Source organism: Poecile atricapillus, chromosome 19 (genome assembly GCF_030490865.1).
Source record: "Poecile atricapillus isolate bPoeAtr1 chromosome 19, bPoeAtr1.hap1, whole genome shotgun sequence".
NCBI classification, from domain to species: Eukaryota; Metazoa; Chordata; class Aves; order Passeriformes; family Paridae; genus Poecile; species Poecile atricapillus.
This window is the reverse complement of record NC_081267.1, coordinates 10504013-10525183: the sequence shown is the minus strand read 5'-3', so window position 1 is coordinate 10525183 and position 21171 is coordinate 10504013. Positions and strand designations below refer to the sequence as shown.

General features: G+C 52.1%; 2 pseudogenes; one reads left to right on the top strand and one right to left on the bottom strand.

Moving 5' to 3' along the window:
- Positions 1–21171, bottom strand: part of LOC131586382 (zinc finger protein 208-like) — a 761426-nt pseudogene that overhangs the window by 205547 nt on the left and 534708 nt on the right.
- LOC131586381 (uncharacterized) overlaps positions 1–21171 on the top strand; it is a 655697-nt pseudogene that overhangs the window by 616264 nt on the left and 18262 nt on the right.

Genomic DNA, 21171 nt, shown 5'->3' with positions numbered 1-21171 from the left:
TGCGGGAGATTCAATGAATCAGAGTGTTGCATGGAAATAGATGATTATGGCGAAACTATAAAGGGACTAGCTGCGGAAATCAAGAAAGTGGCACATGTGCCAGTTCAAAAATGGAATTCTATTCTACAAGCCTCTTGGTGGGACCAAATTTTCGGTCAAGGGGCTTGGTGGAAAAAGCTAGTGTTCTTTATAGGATGTTCAATAGCCGGAATCATCTTTTTGCCTTGTTTAATTCCTTGCCTGATTAGGCTAATACAATCTGTAGTGCAAGGAATGCAAATTGCCGCCCTCCCAATAGATCCGGAAAAATCACAAGATAAGAATGCCCTTCTTTCTAAATTACTGGTTTTAGAAGAAGAGAAAGAGAGTAATAAGGCATTAAGGGCCTTAGAAAAATTTGAAAACGAACATATGCTGACCACTAAAATTGACAATTAGACAAAGAAAAAAATGATGATGGAAAAAGAGTAAGAAAAGGATACTTTTCTTTAAAAGAAAGTGTGAAAATAACGAATTTTTAAATGTGATAAATTATTAGGTGGGGGACTGTAATAAATTATGGTTGTATTAAAAATTCGGAGTGTATAAGAAAGATATGTTTTGTAGAAACAAAACAAAATATAAAGCATGGAAAAGCCTCCCCCCCAAGTGGGATGAAGCTTTTCGCCAAGGAGTTGCTGATTGCCAGCAACGCCCAAGATAACTAACCAAAACCGGCCCATCAACCCAAACAAACACACAGGACACGGATCATCAGGAAAACAATGACACTAGCTCGGGAAATTATCTACCTCCGGATCCAAGCAACGCCCTGCGGATTCCAGTGGGTAGAGAAACCGATCAATAGAAAAAAAAAGACAAGTTCCAAAAGAAAGGCTTCGCCAGACTTAAACATTTCTGTGTTGAAAAAGCAATCAGGGGAAACAAAGGAGGAAACCCGGCCGAGATACTCATCGGCACCAACCCGGATTCCACCACCCTGTCATGAAAAACTTAACATTGCAACACACAGAGTCTCCTTTGCATGTGAGGAGATCCTGGCCGGACACGAAATAATGTCATCATTCTATGTCAGGAAATCCATTCACTGGACAATCAAGGACACTTGGTGAATGGAACTTGCCTGGAATTTTGGCCTGAGGACTTAAAAATCCTATAAAACCCCAATCCTGAGGATGCTCAGACGTGGATTTGGGAAACCTATACCTCCGGTGTAGACCCCTGTCCACCCAGCGCTGCGCTGTTCTTTTTATTGTGGGTTTTTATCGCTGTTTCTGTTTATTATTGTTTATTAATAAATTTCTCTTTGATTTTATCCCAAAATTGCCTTTGCATTTATAACAACCGGCACAGATCCCGTCTGTATCCGCTAGGTCAGCAACTCTCCCCGACAGCGCGGAACGGCGACAGCCACGGCCCCCGCGCACCGATGTACTGCCACTCCCGGGCTCACCTACGCGACTCCTGAACTGCCCTGCACCACCACCAGCAGCCACGAAAGACGGGGGAGAACGGGAGCGAGAAATAGAGGGAAATAAAGAAAGAGATTATTCAAAAGCAGATACCGTACCACCAACAGTGACAATTCAAGCAAAGGAACTTAGAAAGACTTTGAGAGAAAGTGATCTACCAGAGACAGTTCAACAAAAAACAAACAAATTCCCGTTATTTGCATGAATGCATGTTGTTTTTACCCTTTTGCTTTAATTTTTGTAGTAAAACTTTACCTGTAAATCAGCCCAAGATAAATGCCTGGGTTGCCTTAGCCAAAGACTGCAAGCTTTGATACCATCTGTTTGTCAGATCATACTGTTCCCATTCATAAACAGCTGCAAAATTTGAAAAATTTAGCCAAACAAACTCATATTGATAATTCTAAAGTGAATCAATCTGACCTTCAAAAGTTAGAGAAGCTGGACAATTTGTTTAAAGTTTTAAGCTTTGCACCTTGGCTAAGAGAACTCTGTAAAATAAGCTTAATTGTTTTAATAAGTGTTAATTGTAGTTTTAGCAGCAGTACCCGTTATACTTCAGTGTGTGCAAAAACTAACAAATAAGACAGTTTCTATTATCTTAAATAGTTCATCGAGACAGGGGAGATGTTGGGGAAGGTGAAACAGGGAAACCTTATGAATGTGATGGTTTAACAAAAGATTCTGGAAATATGAAGGCTAGAATCAAAGTAGAAATGAAAGCCTGCTTTGAGTCATAGGATACTGAGTACTGGTTAACCAAAGAACAATAGCTTAGCCAGCTAGAGGAGAATCCCTGTTGATAAAACAATGTCCTTCTGCTGATAAAGAATGCAAAGGTCAAGAAGCAAGGAAAGAACTTGTAAGGTTTTGTAGAATCTAAAATGCAACACTGTATGTTAATAGAGGGAAGCGCATAGGCTGAATGTAAATTCTTTAGTGGGTGTGTCTCATGGTGATTGGTTACTAAGAATTAGAATATTCACGACAGAAAAAGATATATTGGATTGTAACAAGAACTTCGCTCTCTTTTCGCTCTCTTTACTCTTTACTCTGACCTCTTAACTCTTCTCTTGGACCCCTTACCCTTTCCCTCTTACCCCTCTCCCCCTCTCCCCCACTCCTAACTCTCAGCCCCCTCTCCCTGCTCCTACCCCTCTCGTCCTCCCTGCTCTCTCCCTCTGCTTTTTCCCTCTTTCCCTCTGCTCTCTTACTCCCTCCCTCCCTCATCCAACCTCACGTCCCCTGCTCAACCTGTTCTCTCTCCCCTCCCCCGGACCACGTGGACGCCGAGGCTGGTGGCGGACACGGGTCTCCCCTCCTTTTACCCTTATAATAAATTGCTTATACTTGAACAGCTTGACCCTGGAGAAGTCTCTCACCGCGAGCGAGAATTTATATACTCCAATACTGAGTGTGATGCAAAGAGCCCCAAAGGCCTGAGAGGGTGATGAAAGTGCTGGTGCTGTGTCTGTGCTGCTGAGCTGGGCCGGGCTCCTGGCCCAGAGGCAGCTCCTGGCAAGGGCAGTGCTGCAGAGAGACAGCTCTGGCCAGGAGCAGCTCCTGAGCACAGCCCAGCAGGGCTGGGGCCCTGCCAGGGCAGCTCAGGGACACGAGCAGGCCCAGACAGAGCTCCCAGGGGATCAGCACTGGCAGGGGCTGTGGGATGTGCCAGAGGGGGCTGTGTCACAGCAGCACCTCTGTGGCTGTGTCCTGGAGCCCCAGAGCAGCTGGGATGTCAGAAAGGGGCTGTGTGACAGCTCCGAGTGGGTTGTGTGAGGTCACAGCTGGGGCTGTGACATCACAGAGTTTGTTGTGTGAGTTCACTGAGCAGCTACAGCATCATAGAGGGGACTGTGTGACATCACAGAGAAGGCTGTGAGATCATGGCATGGCTGTATGACATCATAGACCTGGTTGTGATGTCAAAGTATGTGCAGTGACATTATAGGGTATCTGTATGACATCACAGAGGTGGCTGTGTGACATCACTGATGGGGTTATGACATCACAGAGCTGACTGTGACATCATGAAGGATGGTGTGAGGCCATTGAGCAGAGATTGCCATCATAGAGGTTGGCTCTGTGACATCACAGACCAGGATGTGACATAACAGAACAGACTGTGACATCACAGGTTGAATTTTTGACATCATAGTCTTCTGTGACATCGCAGTACAGCTGTATGACAACACATGACAACATCCCAGAGTTGGCTCACTTAACAGAGCTCAAACTTAACAGGACTTCAGTTATCCCTTAACCTTAACTGAAACCTCAAATGTCACAATTTAGCAAAACAACAGCATTTACTGTATTTAACCTAACTTACAACCTATGACTAGCAAATTCACAGAGGAATAATACTAAACAGTATTTAAATTAGCTTATAATTTCTATAAAACATAACAATGGAGCAAAAGGAAAACAATAGGCAGCGTTTAACTTAGCTTATACCTCGTGACTGAACCTTCCTCACAGGCCTGACTGACTCAGATCTCCAAGGCACTCCAGCCCCTCTGAGAACAGCATTTCTGCCACATTTGCCAGGGCACAGCGCTGGTGTGTGCACACAGACACAAAGGGGCAGTGCAAGGCAGCTCTGAGAAATTCCTCTGCAGGGCAGGGAAATGCTCCCTGCGGATGCTTTGGCATCTCCCCAGCGGGCGAAGGGCTGAGCCTGGAGGAGTGGGGGGATCGGCCCAGGCTCCGTCCTTGTTCGGGGATGCCCCGAGTGCAGCAAACGGGAGAGTTCCCGGCTCACAGAGGCCCCACTCAGAGGGAGGTGGCTGGCCCAGGAGAGCTGCAAGGGGCTCCTTTTGGAGTGCTGTTTGTAGGGCCCCAAGAGAGGGGCTTCAGGCACAGCAACGTTTCATCCTGGCCGCACTTGGCATCAACAGCTTTCTTTGCAAGGCTGAGAACAGGGATGTTGTGCCACACAGGGAACAGAAACAGTTCCCAGGGCTGCTCCTGAAGCAAGCAGGAGCTGCTTGGGCAGCAGCAGTGCCTGGGAGCAGACAGTGTTTCTGATGAGCTGCAGAGGAGCTGAGCCCAGGGGCTGTTGGCCAAGGCCCAGGCCCAAGGAGCATTTCTCAGCTGGCAGGGCGGCCTGAGAAGGGGAGGGGGGAATGCACCAGCACAGGGCCCCATGGAACCCAGGGACCATTGTGACACTGTGGGGCACCATGAAATAAACAAAGCATTGTGACACTGTGAGGCCTCATGGAACCAGTGAGACCACTGTGGTCCCCACAGAACCAAGAGGACCATTGGGATACTGTGGGGCCTCGTGAAACCAAGAGACCTTTGTGACACTGCAGGGCCCAATGGAACCAAATGTCCATTGTGACATTGAGGGGCTGTAAGAGACAGTCCAAAGACTCTCTCATCTGTCTCACAACCGTCTCAAGGACAGAGACTGAGACCCTGAATATCACAAGGGACTTGGTTTGGGGGTTTGGGCCTAGCTGAGATGGATGTTTGCTAAGTGATTGTTTGCAGTGTTTGCATGGTACACTGCTCTCGTTCCTGCTGGCAAGCAGAGGTTTGTGTGTGGTACCCTGTGCAATGGGTTTTCCACAACTCATGGCCCTCATTCCTGCTGGTGGACAAAGGCTTGCAAGGTGTGGTTTGCTCTGTACCCTACACCTGCCCCCTGCGCAATGGAATTCATCACAATGCTCATCAATCTCCTCTGGTTTTGGCCCTGCGCCCCTCGCTTTGCAAAAGACTATAAAATTATACCCCAAACTTACCTTCCTTTGAGATCTCCCCAACAAACAGAAGACTCTGGGTTGTTGGACGACTGAGTGGACTTCGACATTGGTAGCTATAATCCCCTTACTCTCTGTTCCTTATGCTTTGCTTTCTCTTCTTTTAGCTCTCTCGCATATTAGTGCTGATGAGCACTCAATAAAGTGTGTTTTCTTGTTTAAGTCCTTGGTTTGCTGATAATCTTTTGTACTCTAAGATCCAATAAAAGAATCCCACTTTGCAGATTGTGACAAGGGCCACTGTGGCACCGTGGGGCTACATGGAAGCACAGAGTCCATGGTGACAGTGGGGGTCCTCGTGGAACCACAGAGGCCACTGTGACACTGCTGGGCCTTGTGGAACCAAGGGGTCACTGTGGAACCAAGGAGACCCTGGTGAGACCCTGGGGCCCAGTGGGATCAAGGGGCCATTGTTCCATTGCAAGGACTGCTGGAACTAAGGGAACACCTGTGACACTGTGGTGCCCCATGGAACCAAGGGTCCCTGGTGACACTGCAGGATCTTGTGTAACCAGGGCTCCACTGTGGCACTGCACCACCAAGGGATTCACTGTGGCACTCTGAGGCCTCATGGAACCAAGAGGCCCCTGTGACACTGCAGGGCCTTGTGGAACCATGCAGAGCATTGTGACAGAGCAGGACCTCGTGTCATGATGGGGCCATTGGGTTACTGCAGGGCCCCATGGAACCAAACAGACACTGTGACACTGGGAGGCCTCATGGAATCCTGGAGACCATTGTGACACTCTAGGGCCCCATGGAACCGTGGTGACACCAAGTTGGCTGGGAGTGTTGATGTGCTGCAGGGTAGGAGGGCTCTGCACAGGGACCTGGACAGGCTGGATCCAGGGACCAAACCCAACAAGGTGAGGTTTAACAAGTCCAAGTTCCAGGTCCTACACTTTGACCACAACAACCCCTGCAGTGCTACAGGCTGGGGACAGAGTGGCTGGACAGCAGCCAGGCAGAAAGGGAGCTGGGGCACTGATGGACAGCAGGCTGGGCATGAGCCAGCAGTGTGTCCAGGTGGCCAAGAAGGCCAATGGCTCCTGGCCTGGATCAGGAATGGTGTGGCCAGCAGGAGCAGGGCAGGGATTCCTCCCCTGTGCTTGGCACTGGTTGGGCAGCACCTCGAGTGCTGTGTCCAGTTCTGCCCACCCCCAATTTAGGAAGGACATGGAGGGGCTGGAACATGTCCAGAGAAGGGCAACAAGGGTGGTGAGGGGTCTGGAGCACAAGTCCTGTGCGGACAAGCTGATGGAGCTGGGATTGTTTATCCTGGAGAAGAGGAGGCTCAGGAGAGACAAGGTGATGTCAGGGCACAAGTTGGACTTAATGATCTCCAAGGTCTTTCCAACCTCTCTGATTCTGTGATTCCCTGAAACCACCCTTGGAGCAGGTACAAGATGAGCCCTGGGCCTCTTCTTCAGAAGGTTCAGCAGCCCAGGTCCCTCAGCTTCTCCACACAGGCCCCAAAGCCCATCCTGTCAGTCCTGCAGAGCCTCTCCAGCTCCTCCTCATTGCCCAGAACAGGGAGCCCCACAGCCAGACACAGCAGCCCAGATGTGCCCCCCTGGCCTGTGCTGCCTCCGGCAAGGGAGCAGCACGGGGAACTGCAGGACCCTGCAGACAATTCCTGGAGCACTTGTAGGATGATCCTGCTTCCCAAGGGACGTTACCATGGTGCCAAGTGGGGAACTGAAATGGGGAGTAGGGCCAGAGAGGAAAGGGCAAACAGGGATGGGCTGTTTGCAGGGCAGGGAAGAGGGGTGTGCAATAATAAGAAATCTGGAGCAGGAAGAGTAAAGAAAGCAAAAATGAAGCAAAAAAAATGCTCAGGGCATTTTGGGGGTGGCTGCCAGGCAGCCCTGGCTCTGAGCAACAACGTCTGCAGTGGCACAGGAAACTCAGAGCTCATGGTAACAAACTTTCTGTGTGACTTCAGAGGCCACGACAAACCTGAGTGGTTTCCCTCCCGTCCCCCAGCCCTGCCTGGCCCCAGGGGCTGATGGCATTTGTGCTCCCTCAGGTTCATCTCCCCACAGCAGCACCATGGGGGTGCTGACGCCTGCTCTGGGCAGTGCAAACAGGGGCTCCTGAGCCAGTGCTGCCGTGTCTGTGCCTGCAAGGATGCGGCACCTCTCTGAGCTGGGGGAGAGCCCAGGGCTGCACAGGGGGGATGTTGTTGGCAGCTCCATGAGGACGCTCTGGGACGCTGCCCTGGGGTGTCCAGCACAGTGGGGATGGATCAGCCCCTGCTCTGCTGCTCCTTCCCATCTCCCCCAGGGACCTTGCAGAGCCCCAGCCATGCTGTTTGCCCCCAGCCTGCCCACGACCACCCTGGGGCTGCTCACGGGGGTTTTCTGTGCTGAGCTCTGGCCTGGGCGTGTTCTTGAGAGAGCCTGGGCAAGGAGCCTGGAGCCCCCAGGCCCTGCCCTGAGGCGTCAGCGCTGCCCCAGCAGTGCCCATGGCCTGTCCCTGCTGCAGCCCCGGCACTGCCACCCCCAGGGCTGTGCCCGGCCCCGAGAGCACTCAGGCCCTGCAGCAACACCAGGGCCAGGAGGGCAGCGGGGCAGTGGCACGGGAGCAGCACTGGCAACACCAAGTGCTGCTGCTCCTGGGCACAGCTGCTGTGCCAGCACTGATCTGCCCCCAGCTCTGCACACAGACACTGCTGCTGCAGCTCCAGAGAAGGGAACAAAAGGGGGATCTCTGGAGAAAACTTTGCTGGGAGATCCTTTAGTTCCTTTAAAGCCACCAAGACCGCAGCTCCATATTGACACAGTCTGTGGCCACAGGGAAGGTGAAGAGAAACGAAATGAGAAATGGCACAAAAAATGACATTTCTTTCTGGACAATATTGAAAAGTAAAACAAAGAAAAAGAACCTCCAAAATGAAACCAACAATAAGTATCAAAGATTACTTTTATTACAAGTAGTTTTCAGAAATTGGCCAGCAGTTTAATGTTTCTGAAATGATCCAGTTATCAGTGTCCACACTGCAGCCTTGAGCTCCTGGTTCCTCAGGCTGTAGATGAGGGGGTTCAGGGCTGGGGGCACCACTGAGTACAAAACTGACACTGCCAGATCCAGGGATGGGGAGGAGATAGAGGGAGGTTTCAGGTGGGCACACATGAGAGTGCTGAGGAACAGGGAGACCACAGCCAGGTGAGAGAGGCAGGTGGAAAAGGCTTTGTGCCGTCCCTGCTCAGAGGGGATCTTCAGCACAGCCCTGAAGATCTGCACATAGGAGAAAACAATGAACACAAAACAGCCAAGTAGCAAACAGGCACTGACTGCAATGAGCCCAAATTCTCTAGTGTAGGAATTGGAGCAGGAGAGCTTGAGGATCTGTGGGATTTCACAGAAGAACTGGCCCAGGGCATTGCCCTGGCACAGGGGCAGGGAAAATGTATTGGCTGTGTGCAGCAGTGAATAGAGAAAGCCACTGGCCCAGGCAGCTGCTGCCATGTGGGCACAAGCTCTGCTGCCCAGGAGGGTCTCGTAGTGCAGGGGTTTGCAGATGGACACGTAGCGGTCGTAGCACATGATGGTCAGGAGGAAATACTCTGTTGCAGCACAGAAAACAAAAAAAAAGAGCTGTGCAGCACATCCTGAGTAGGAGATGTCTCTGGTGCCCCAGAGGGAATTGTGCATGGCTTTGGGCACAGTGGTGCAGATGGAGCCCATGTCAGTGAGGGCCAGGTTGAGCAGGAAGAAGAACATGGGGCTGTGCAGGTGGTGGCTGCAGGCTACGGCGCTGATGATGAGGCCGTTGCCCAGGAGGGCAGCCAGGGAGATGCCCAGGAAGAGGCAGAAGTGCAGGAGCTGCAGCTGCCGCGTGTCTGCCAATGCCAGCAGGAGGAAGTGGCTGATGGAGCTGCTGTTGGACATTTGCTGTGGCTGCACATGAGGACCTGTTCATGGACAAAGGACAGTGGCAAGTCAGGAGAGGCTGCTTTGAGTCAAACCTGGGCCATTCCGTGTAGATTGTCCCGCTGGGATTCACCCACCCTTGTTCCTGCTCTGGGAAAACTTCACCCAGGTCCCTGACTGAGCTCCAGCTGTGCTGTCTGAGTGTGCCAGGAGCAGCCAGGCCTGTGCCTGGGGGCTCTCCAGGAGCCATCCCTGCCCTGCTGCCCTGGGTTTGTGGCCATGCAGGAGAGGGACATGGCTGGAAATTCAGGATTTGTCAGGGAAATCACTCCTAATGCAGAAGGGCTTGTTGCCATCTGCACACACACTTCTAAAGTATGGCAGGAGTTGGTTTTAGGAATTATTTTCCTACGCACAAATCATTCCTGGTTCTCTGAGGTCAGAAATCCCCAGCATTTCTGCTGCACTCAGAATTTCCCACTGAGAGATGTGAGAGGCAAAGGATTCCCGGTGGCTTAGGGAAGGTGAGGGGCTGGATGGGCTTGTTCCCAACTGCCCTGGGTTTGCACCTTTGGCTGGAATCAGAGCACAATCCCACTCCTGTGTCACCCTCGCATAAACCAGACCCTGCCCAGAGCAGAGGGATCCCTGAATGTCTCACCCTCTCTAAAGGTCTCTGGGCAAGGTCTCAGCACCCCCGTCTGCCAAGGACACTCACGGCTCCCTTGGCAGAGCCAACAGCATTTCCTCAGCTGTGACATCTCTGCCCTTCCCCATGGGACATTCAGGGAACTCTGAGAGGCTCTGGCACAGATTTGCAGCCAGGAGGGCAGCTCAGAGCTTGGAAGGACACAGCAAGGAGATCCCCAGGTGTGCCCATGATGGGATCTCAGGGAAGGGGCTCAGCTCATTCCCCTTTCCCATGGACTGCTTTGCCCACAGCCCCACAGGTCACAGGGAAGCTGGGACACCCCATTCCCATGGACACACCTGCCTGGCAGCAATCCCAAGGGCAGGGCCTGACTCAGCTGCTGCAGATGCCAGAGGCTCCCTGAGAGCCCCAGATACCAATGACAATATCAGAGCAGTGCATTTAGGCTGTTTAGGAGGCTCCCAGCAGAGAGACTGAGCACCCAAACTTACAATTCTGGCATCTCTGTAAATGTTCCAACATTACTTTGCAGATCCTGGTGTGTCCCTTTCAACTCAGAATGTTCTGTGATTCTGGGATTACAATTCCTCTTCTGCTTCTCTCATCCCCCTGTTATCTAAAATAAAAAGAGAAAAAAACTCCTTGCAACAGTGTTAGAACAGTAAAGTAAGAAACAGACTTTTACTGGAAGCTTCCAGGTATCCCAGTGGAGATGTGGGACACCCGGCCCCTTATTTCAACAATTTATTAAGGTTGACTAATTAGGATATTTAACAGAAACATTCAGTAGAAGATTCAGTTACCCCAGTTACACACCCCAGGGTCAACCCACTGGAGCAGGTCCAAGGGCTACTTTGCCCCACTTTCTGTTATGACTGTTCATATTCTGGTTAAAAAACAATATGTTCTTCTTGTAGCTCCTCTCCCTGATGATAAGACTATTTAGTATTTCAGAAATGTATTTAGAAGATGAGATTATTGTTCTAAAATCTAAGAGAAAGGTTAGGAAACATACTAGAGTTAATTAAGGATAATAGTTATATAAGTATATAATAGTAGTTTAATAGAGTTAATTAAGGATTATAATTTTATAACTATATAACAGTAGTTTACAGATCTAAAAATGTATAAAAAGCAAGAATCTTTTTGTCATCATCACAACTTTCCCACCCTGCTCAAAGCAAGAAATTGGAAACAATCTCAGGAAAGCTCCTGATCTTGACAGCAATCCCAGGCTCAGCTTCTTTTGGGAAGTGTCCTCTGGAGCTGTGTCCAGGCAGGTCTGGAGCTGGGAGCAGCCCTGCCCCACACAGCCCCTCTCAGCAGCAGCACCTGCCCTGCTCAGGGTGGCTCCTTCCCCCCACAGCTTCTCCCCAGCGCTGGGAGCAGCTCCCCGGGCCGGCTGAGAGCTGTCCCTGGCAGGCAGCAGAGTCCCTGCCCCAGCACAGCGCCCTGGGCTGCAGGACCCTGCTCTGCAGGACAGCCCTGGGCACCCCTGGCTGCTCTACACAAGGGACAGGCAGAGAATGTACTCACAGAGTCTGTAGGCACTGGCATGTTCCAGCTTGAGGAGATGCCTCCAGGAGCTGCAGCTGCATTGTCCTGCAGCCAGAGGCTTCCTGTGTCAAGGGCTGGCAGTGATTCTGCCCCAGGCACTTCTCAGCACCTTCCCAGCCCTGACTGATTGAAGCTCTCTGTGCCTCTGGGCTGTGCCCAGGGTGGCTGCAGGCAGTGCCCCAGCCCTGCTGGGCTGGCAGAAGAGCTGCTCAGCAAGAGAAATGTGCTTTTGAAGCTCTTCTTGGTTTCCAGGAGCTGCCTCTGTGCCAGGAGCCTGGCCCAGCTCAGCAGCACAGACACAGCAGCAGGACTTTAATGAGCCTCTTGGGGCTTTGTGCTGAGGCCCTGAACATCAGTCCCTGAGAGGGAGGGGAAGAAAGCTCTCAAGAACTCCAAGTGAGAATGGAACTCCAAAGTTTCTTTCACTTTTAATGGGTCCCACTGAGGGACATGACTGAGAAAGTGTCCCCAGGCCCCAGGCAGAGCAGAGAACTGGAGGCACTGATGACAGGTGGGGACAAAGAGAAGCCAAGTCTTGGTGCCCTGGGCCACAGCAGCCAATGCTGTGCCAGCAAGGGCTGTGAGGAGACACCTTGTCCTGAGGCCCTGGGGCCTCCTGGCACAGCCCCAGCAAGGCTGGCCACTGTCACCCCCTTGGCCTGCCCTCAGCATCCCCCCTAGCCCACATGCCAGTGGCCTCAGGGATCTGCTGGAAGGAGTCCCTGGGGAGCCTTGCTCAGGAATGGCCCTGGGGGGCTCCTTCATGCTCCCAGGGACTGCAGCTTTTTCAAAGGACTTTGGCTTTTGCTTTGGAGTCTCTGAGAGCTTTGTGCAATCCTGGCCTCCAATTATCTGCTGTAATTAGTCCCTTGAGAGGCTTTGTCAGTAACAATACTCAGTGGGGCTCATTAATGCATCAAGGTACTTCAGGTTCTTAAGGCACTTTCCTTTTTCCTTCCCACACTGAGTCTCTGAGAAGTTTGTGCAGTCATGGCCCCAATTATCTGCTTTAATGAGTCCCTTGGGAGCTTTGCATTGACACTCAGTGGGGCTCATCAATACTTTGAGATACTCAGGGTTTTTCAGCTACTTTGGATTTTCCTTCCCACACTGAGTCTCTGAGAGGTTTTTGTGCAATCCTGGCCTCCAGTTCTCTCCTCCAAGGAGTCCATGAGGAGCCTGTGTTGGGGATGGACCTCAGTGGCACCCATTACTTCTTCGAGAAACTTTGGGCTTTTCCACTGACTTTGACTCCTGGAAAGGTTTGTGCAATCTCCTCTCAGGCCCTGAGGTTCAAGGGCTCAGCTCCAAATGCACCGCGGGGCTCATTAGGATCAGACAAGTCCTAACAAACCATGGCTGTGCCTTGATTTCCCTCTGGTCTGGTGCAGTTCTTAGGAAAGTTTCCTACAATAATTATGGAGAAATAGTTCAAAGAACTTCTAAGAAATATGTATTCCTGTTTAAAAGGGTGCCTTTTATTCCTGTTCTCTTAAGAGCAGAGGTGACTGCAGCATTCAGTGATGGACATTGATCCAGGATCTCTCCTAAGGAGGTCTGGCCAGGTCAGAGAAGCTGTGCCTTGAGGTCTGACCCAGTGTGGACAACCTTGCTCCAAATTCCCCAGCCCCATCCTGTCTCTCCTCACTCACCTGGGACCTGCTTTGCTCACAGAACTGGCTACAATCAGGCAATGAGGGGTTTTCCTTCTTTGATTTTGTCAATCTAAAACTGCTGAGTTTCCCCATGGAAAACAGACACCCTCCTCAAGTGTGTGCCAAGCTCAAGGTGCCACCAAGGAGGTTTCCCTTCCCCAAGGCAGGACCACACAAGGAATGTTTCAGACACACAGGAGTTCTACAATAAACACAACCCCAGAGTTGGCTGAAGGCAGAATTAGAGCAGCTGCTGAAGGACAGACAAGCTTTGAACTCCTTGCAGCTGAAAGCACCAAGTGGGTTGTTGGGAGGTGTGTGAGTGAGGCAAGAGTGAGGGAAGGGAAATGCAGAGAGCCCTGGAAGTGCTTCTGTGCAGACAGGCTGTGGGGAAGGGCACTGCAGAGCTGCCCTGGGCCAGCTGTGAGGGTGGATTATCATCCCAACCTGCCCTGGGCCATTGCAAGGGGCTGTTGTCGTGGACACTGCACTGACCCCACTGCTGGGTTTGGGTGCCACGGCAGCTGTCATCAGATCTGAAAACTTAAATCAAATATTTCCAGAGGCTTGGCTTGTTGAGGTGTTCTGAATGTGAGTGAGCCCTGGGGCACTGAATTCCTGAGCTGAAGAGCTGAAGGCTGAACAAGCCTCTGGAGAAGTAAAACTCAGCAGCAGCAGCAGCCTCCAAGTTGCTGAGGATGTCAGCAGCCCCCACTGAGGCCATCCCTGCCCCGAGACCCTGGGGGAATGGGCAGACAAGGAGAGCGTCCCTGGGGCTGGGGAAGCAGAACTCAGAGGCACCAGGGGCTCCAGGTGGGAAATGGAGTGTGGAATGGGGCTGTGAAAGCCCTGCCTGGGCTGTGCCAAGCAGGACAGACAAGCCCTGACCCCATTCCCCAAACAATTCTCTCAAGGAGACCTTTAAAAGGAATTACAATTGCTTGTGTCCTCTGAGTTGGACACACTGGAGAAATATCTACAAGACATTCTCAGGAGCTCAAAACTACAAAACAGACTTTACTGGCAAGTTTTGGAAATCCGAGAAAATTAGGCAAATGGTTTAATATGACATTCAATCAACAAAACACACTTCTCAAAGTATTAACTTGGCCCATTCAACTTCACAAACTATAAGCCATTTCAATTTTAAGTTAATCAAAATTTACTAGAGGACAACACAGAAAGAGAGAAAGACGAAAAAGCTTTAGAGAAGCACATTCAGAACTACCAACTCCTGGATTCCAGCAGCATTCAGATAGAAATTCCAAGAGGAGGTAGGGTCAAGATGTGTGCTTGCCTTGTGGTCAGCCTTCAATACCCCTTGGTCTTCCTGGGCCCATCTCCCAGGTGGGATTTCTGATCATTTGGTCACTCAGGAGCTGGGCTGGGGGCTCCAGAGGTGGGTGTGGAGCATTGCCTTTGGTGTGCCAGGGACTGGCAGACACTGCTGGGCTGGGATAGAGGCTCTGGGGGGATCGGGGTTCCAGGGCAGTGAAGTGCTGGGGTTACAGGGCAGAGCAAGGCTGGACCTGCCCCTTCCTCCACCCCACATGAAATATTTCAAGCCATCAATCTCCTCCAGTCTCTCACAACAGGCAATGTTGGAGGTGGAATCTCAGTTTTGGCCATGGGCACCTGGCTGAGAAGGACAGTTCTTTTCCATAGGAAGGAAAGCTCAGAGTTCCAGGGTTTGGAAGGCAGGTGAGAGCTGGACATCAGGAGGCCAAGGCCAGCCAGACTTGTCAGTAATGGCAGATTTTGTCTGGGAGCAGTGTTTGGATCTAGGAAGTTTTGGAGGTGGAATCCCAATTTCGGCCAAGGGTGCCTGGAGAAGCAGGACAGCTCTTTCCAATAGGAAGGAACTCACAGTGCCTTCCCCAGTGTTTTGGGGACAGATGGGAAGTGACTTTCCTGAAACCACTGCCATCCACACTTGTCCTGGCAATATTCCTATGGAAACAATCCCTGGATATAAGGAAATTTGGAGGTGAAATCCCAGTTTTGGCCATGAGTACCCGGAGGAGAAGGACAGTTCTTTTCCATAGGAAGGAAAGCAGGGAGCCCCATTGTTTCAGTAGCAGATGAGAAGAGACCCTCAACATGCCAAGGTCAGCTGGGCCACTCAGATGGCCCTTGGGAGGTCAAACCTGTTCTGTGTTCCCTTGATTTTATGGGGCCCCATAGAGTCACAATGGCCCCTTGGCTCCCTGGGGTCCCACAGTGTCTCAATGGTCCCAGTGATTCCATGAGGCCTTGCAGTGTCACAATGGTCTCTTTTGGCTCCACATTGTCACAATAGACCACTGATTACAGGAGGCCCCTCTGTGACACCCTGGACCTTTCATTCCATGCAGCCCTGCAAGTGTCAAAAAGGCCTCTTGGTTTCAGGGAGCCCCAAAGTATCAAAATGGTTCTCTTGATTCTGTGGGGAACCCCAGGGTCACAATGTTCTCCATGATTCCATGAGTCCCCTCAGTGTCGCAAGGGTCTCCTTAGTTCAGTGGATCCCCCCAGTGTCACAATGGGCCCTTGGTCCCATGGAGACCCCCAGGGTCACTGTGGTCCCGTTGGGTCCATGAGGCCCCACGGTGTCACAATGGATCCTTGGTTCCATGGGCCCTGTGCTGGTGCATTCCCCCCTCCCCTTCTCAGGCTGCCCTGCCAGCTGAGAAATGCTCCTTGGGCCTGGGCCTTGGCCAACAGCCCCTGGGCTCAGCTCCTCTGCAGCTCATCAGAAACACCGTCTGCTCCCAGGCACTGCTGCTGCCCAAGCAGCTCCTGCTTGCTTCAGGAGCAGCCCTGGGAACTGTTTCTGTTCCCTGCATGGCACAACATCCCTGTTCTCAGCCTTGCAAAGAAAGCTGTTGATGCCAAGTGCAGCCAGGATGAAACATTGCTGTGCCTGAAGCCCCTCTCTTGGGGCCCTACAAACAGCGCTCCAAAAGGAGCCCCTTGCAGCTCTCCTGGGCCAGCCACCTCCCTCTGAGTGGGGCCTCTGTGAGCCGGGAACTCTCCCGTTTGCTGCACTCGGGGCATCCCCGAACAAGGACGGAACCTGGGCCGATCCCCCCACTCCTCCAGGCTCAGCCCCTCACCCGCTGGGGAAATGCCAAAGCATCTGCAGGGAGCATTTCCCTGCCCTGCAGGGGAATTTCTCAGAGCTGCCTTGCACTGCCCCTTTGTGTCTGTGTGCACACACCAGCGCTGTGCCCTGGCAAATGTGGCAGAAATGCTGCTCTCGGAGGGGTTGGAGTGCCTTGGAGATCTCAGTCAGTCAGGCCTGTGAGGAAGGTTCAGTCATGAGGTATAAGCTAAGTTAAATGCTGCCTAGTGTTCTTCTTTTGCTCCATTGTTATGTTTAATATAAATTATAAGCTAATTTAAATACTGTTTAGTATTATTCCTCTGCGAATTTGCTAAGTCATAGGTTGCAAGTTAGGTTAAATACAGTAAATGCTGTTGTTTTGCTAAATTGTGACATTTGAGGTTTCAGTTAAGGTTAAGGTATAATTGAAGTCCTGTTAAGTTTGTGCTCTGTTAAGTGAGCCAACTCTGGGATGTTGTCATACAGCTGTACTGTGATGTCACAGAAGACTATGATGTCAAAAATTCAACCTGTGATGTCACAGTCTGTTCTGTGATGTCACATCCTGGTCTGTGATGTCACAGAGCCACCCTCTATGATGGCAGTCTCTGCTCAATGGCCTCACACCATCCTTTATGATGTCACAGCCAGCACCATGATGTCATAACCCCATCAGTGATGTCACACACCCCTCTCTGTGATGTCAGATATCCTGTAATGTCACAGGATGTACTTTGACCTCACAACCAGGTCTATGATGTCGTACAGCCATGCCATGATGTTACACCCTGCTTTCTGATGTCACACAGTCCCCTCTATGATGCTGTAGCTGCTCAGTGACCTCACACAACAAACTCTGTGATGTCACAGCCCCATCTGTGACCTCACACAACCCACTCTGAGCTGTCACACAGCCTCTTTCTGACATCACAGCTGCTCTGGGGCTCCAGGACACAGCCACAGAGGTGCTGCTGTGACACAGCCCCCTCTGGCACATCCCACAGCCCCTGCCAGTGCTGAGCCCCTGGCAGCTCTGTCTGGGCCTGCTGGTGTCCCTGAGCTGCCCTGGCAGGGCCCCAGCCCTGCTGGGCTGTGCTCAGGAGCTGCTCCTGGCCAGAGCTGTCTCTCTGCAGCGCTGCCCTTGCCAGGAGCTGCCTCTGGGCCAGGAGCCCGGCCCAGCTCAGCAGCACAGACACAGCACCAGCACTTTCATCACCCTTTCAGGCCTTTGGGGCTCTTTGCATCACACTCAGTCCCTCAGAGTGTGCTCCAAAAACTTCTCAAGAACTCCAAGTCAGATGGAAACACTGAAGTTTCTTGTAGTTGAAATGAGAGACACGAGTGAGAAAGCGTCCCCAGGTTCCAGGTAGAGCAGAAGACTGGAGGCCCTGATGGCAGCTGGGGACAAGCAAGGGAAAGGTGTCTGTGGTGCTGAGCAAAGCTGGATGTGTTTCAGGAATGCCAAGGGCCAAGGGCTGAGCCCCAGCCCCTGGCAAGGCAGATGCTGTCCCTCCCTCACTGCTCAGGGCTCTTCCTGGGGCACTGGCATGTGGGGATGTGCAATGCCAAGGGCAGCACCATGGGGCGGCCCCTGCCAGGCTGCTGAGCAGGGACAAGGAGGCAATGAGGCCCCAGGGCTGCCAGGGTCACTCGTCCCCTGCTGGCCTCAGGCCCAGGGCCAGCAGCCATGGCCAAAGGGCTGCACAAGTTGCCTCTGGAAGGGCCTTTCAGCTATACAGCCCAGAGCCTTCAGCCTCTACCTGCTGCTTATGTGATGAGGCCTCCAAACCCCATCCTGGGAGATTTTTTAGTCTTCTCCATGCTCTGTAAAAATGGAAACACTGGTCAAAGTTATTTTCTACCAAGTCTTGCATTGACAGGGATCAATATCATTAAGCTTAACAAGAATGGATTTAGATTTGTTAGAAGGAGGAAATATTTTACAGAGTGGCACAAAATTGCAACTGCTTTTCCAGAGAAATGGATGCCCCATCCCAGGACTGCTCCCAGAGTAGGAGCTCTGTGCAACCTGACACAGTGAAAGCCCCTTCCCCTCCCCAAGGATGGAATTGCTGTTGTGTGGGTTCTCTGATGTGCTGGGTGCCCTCACAACGCTCCCGGCCAGAATGTCTGCTGAGGGCCAGCCAGGCTGCTGCAGTGGCACTGACCTCACAGCCATCACCATTGCAGCCATGTCCCCTGGGCCTGGCTCTCCCCTTTCCTCTGCCCCTGCCTTGTCTCTGCTGCCATGAAGAGCTGTTTCATTATTATCTTGTCCCCAGGGTGTTGGGGCCGATTGCTTCCCAGGCAGGCTCCTGGAGCAGCAGTGGCTTTTCAGAGCCCAGCCAGAAATGAGCCCTGAAGCAGCAGCTCTGCAGTGCTGGCCACCAGGCCGGGGTGCCAAGGGAGCCTTCTGGCCGTGCCCTGGAAGCAGCTGCTGCTGCCAAGGTGCCTTTGGTGCCTCAGGCTGTCCCTGGCACAGCTCCCAGCACGGCACTCTGCACTTGTGCCCGAGCCCTTCCCTGGGTTGGGGCTGGCCTGGGGCTTTTCCTGCAGCGGGATCTGCCCTGGCCATGGCACAGGAAAGGCAGTTCCTGCTGGAGCAGGAGGCTGTGCCTGGAATGGGCTCAAACAACTCCAGCATGGCCCTGTTTACTTCAAAATTGCTTCCTAGAGCACTATAGTCTAATAATTGTTATAGCTCCTTTACTGTTGAGTAAATAACTCTTTTTCTTTATTTACTCTGTGGTGTAAATAAATCTGTCTAATCATCTTCAGAACCAGTCACAGTTGTATTAGTATAAATATATCTGGTATTCCGCTGTTAATCCTGTGAGACAAATTGCATTACGGTTCAGTTCCAGCTGTCCAATATTTACACATAAACCTTTGACAAAGTCTGGGGCTGGGATTGAATCCAGCTGCTTTCAGTCTTCTCTCTTAGAAAGAATTTAAAAGTCTAGGTGACCTGGAAGGGTTTGAGGATCCATGGTGGCTGTTGGGTGTCATTTCTCCACCTCATGACTCAGCAGGACTTTCTCCAATAAAGAAATAAAGCTTTTGCCTGAAGCTCCCACTCTGCCCATGACAGGAAGCCCTGGGAGTGTCTGTGACATCCCGGCTCTTTGGCAGCCTGGGGACTCCTGGGATGTCAGCATGGAATTGCTGGGACTGCGTCTGACCACACGGCTCTTCAGCATCCCCAGAAACCCCTGGGAGGTCTCTGTGGAGCACCTGTCTGTGCCTGTGACATTCCAGCTCTTGAACAGTCTGGAGACTCTTGGAATGTCCCCATGGAGCCCCTCTGAGGGCCTGTAACAAATCTGATCCTTGGTAGGCAACCATCACATCCACCTGTTGCTATGGTCTGTTTCCATGGCAACCATCACAGCCCCTGTTGCTATGGTCTGTTTCCATGACAACCATCACAGCCCCCTGTTGCTATGGTCTGTTTCCATGGCAACCATCACAGCCCCTGTTGTTATGGTCAGTCCCTTGGCAGCTCCATGGAGACCCCATGCCAGGGGTGGTTGCCATGGACACCAGCTCAGGCCTGGAGCCAGAGCCCGTTGCCATGGCAACCATTTGCAGTCCCATCCCCAGGCTCATGGGATCCCAGAGCCACAGAATTGGCTGAGTTGGGAGGGACCCATGGGGATCCTCCAGTCCAACTGCTGGCCCTGCACAGGACACCCCAACAATCCCAGCCTGGGCCTGGCAGCGCTGGCCAAACGCTGCTGGAGCTCAGCCAGCCCTGGAGCTGGGAGCCTTCCCTGGGGAGCCTGTTCAGTGCCCCAGCAGCCTCACGGGAAAAACCTTTTCCTCACATGCAGCCTAAACCTGCCCGCCTCAGCTCCAGCCGCTCCCTCCACTCCTGTCCCTGGGCACCAGAGGGAAGAGGTTCCCACAGCCCCCAGCCAGGGACCCGCTCCCAAGGCTGCTGCCATGGCAACCAGGCCTGGCACCAGCTGGGATGCTCGGTTTCCATGGGCTGGGCTTCAGGAATGGCATTCCCTGATTTCCTGGTCCTGCTAAAACCGTGCTGCTGCTCTCTTCCCTCCCGCCTCCCATGGAAAGCAAAAAAGGCAAAGGTCCTGGGCTGGGATAAGAACAATTTATTGAGAACAGCAACAGGATAAGGAACAAACACAAACAGAAACAATTTTGGTAATAGAAGGGATAAGACAAACTAATTACAGGGAAAACGAAAACACCACAGACTCTTTCTTCCTGGCCACGCATTTCCCCCTGCCAAGAAAGGAAACCCTTCTCCTCTGGTGAGAGAGAGGGAGTCCTTGTCCTGCCCCTGGCAATGACCTGAGATGGGATTGAATATAATGACAGGGCCATGATCAGACTCTCATATTCTTTGATCTCACATCATGACATTGCCATGGGCAGGAGAAGGTAGAGGTGTCTTCCCAGCATGGATCCCAGGGAACATGGATCACCAGGTCTCTGCCCAACGTGGATCCTCCAGTAGAAGACTTGAGCCGGAGCAGTGGACAAGGCTCTACCGCAACTTGGGGCCTTTGCAAGGCTTCCCTTACCGGTGCCTCCGTTGGTGCTGGGTCAAGTTAGAGCTCTGGGCGAAGCTCTTCCCACACTGGGGACACTCGTAGGGCCGTTCTCCAGTGTGGATGCGTTTGTGGGTAATGAGGCTGGAGCTGTGGCTGAAGCTCTTCCCACATTCCCCACACTCATAGGGCCTCTCCCCAGTGTGGATGCGCTGGTGACTGATGAGGTGGGAGTTCTGCTTGAAGCCCTCCCCACAGTCGGGGCAGCGGAAGGGCCTCTCATCCGTGTGAATCCGCTGGTGGAGGAGGAGATTGGAGCTGATCCGAAACCTCTTCCCACACTCAGGACACTTGTAGGGCCTCTCCCCAGTGTGGATGCGCTGGTGATGGATGAGTTCGGAGTTGCAGCTGAAGCCCTTCCCACATTCCCTACACTCGTAGGCCCATTCCCCAGTGTGGATCATCCGGTGGCAGATCAGTTTGCTGCTCCAGCTGAAGCTCTTCCCACACTCCAAGCACTTGTAGGGCTTCTCCCCATCCTGAACCTGCTCATGGACCACCAGCTCAGAGCCCTGTCTGGATCT